General features: G+C 41.8%; 1 pseudogene; it reads left to right on the top strand.

Moving 5' to 3' along the window:
* Positions 1-357: 357 nt before the first annotated feature.
* On the top strand, positions 358-466 carry LOC133399005 (5S ribosomal RNA; annotated as a pseudogene; the record flags this gene model as incomplete).

The raw sequence follows: 466 nt of genomic DNA, 5'->3' as shown, positions 1-466 counted from the left end.
TCCAACCAAAGCTTTGGGGATTCAAACCACTGCCTGGAACTATTATAAATGGATGTTTTCCTCTAAAATGGCACAGAGACTTACTGGGAAGCTCCTTTGTGAAGGTCCTGATCACAATTTATCACATCATGCTTTTAATTGGCTCGAGGCTAAGGATACAAAGGTATGGATTTTTAAAATGATTCGTAATTATTGCACATTATTGTGTGGACCTCAAGTTCGCATCATCCACACAAAAAAATCCAAATAGACCAGCCAACAATTGGAGAAGAAAGATGACGCGATCCGCTCGAGATATTTCTAAGCGAAATATGATATTTTTTAAATATAAAATTTAGCTTTTCATCTAACCATGTGGCTTACGGCCATACTACCCTGAAAACGCCCGATCTCGTCCGATCTCGGAAGCTAAGCAGGGGCGGGCCTGGTTAGTACTTGGATGGGAGACCGCCTGGGAATACCAGGT

The sequence above is a fragment of the Phycodurus eques genome, unplaced genomic scaffold, assembly GCF_024500275.1.
Source record: "Phycodurus eques isolate BA_2022a unplaced genomic scaffold, UOR_Pequ_1.1 contig_1054, whole genome shotgun sequence".
Taxonomy (NCBI): domain Eukaryota; kingdom Metazoa; phylum Chordata; class Actinopteri; order Syngnathiformes; family Syngnathidae; genus Phycodurus; species Phycodurus eques.
This window is presented reverse-complemented; position numbering and strand designations above follow the sequence as displayed.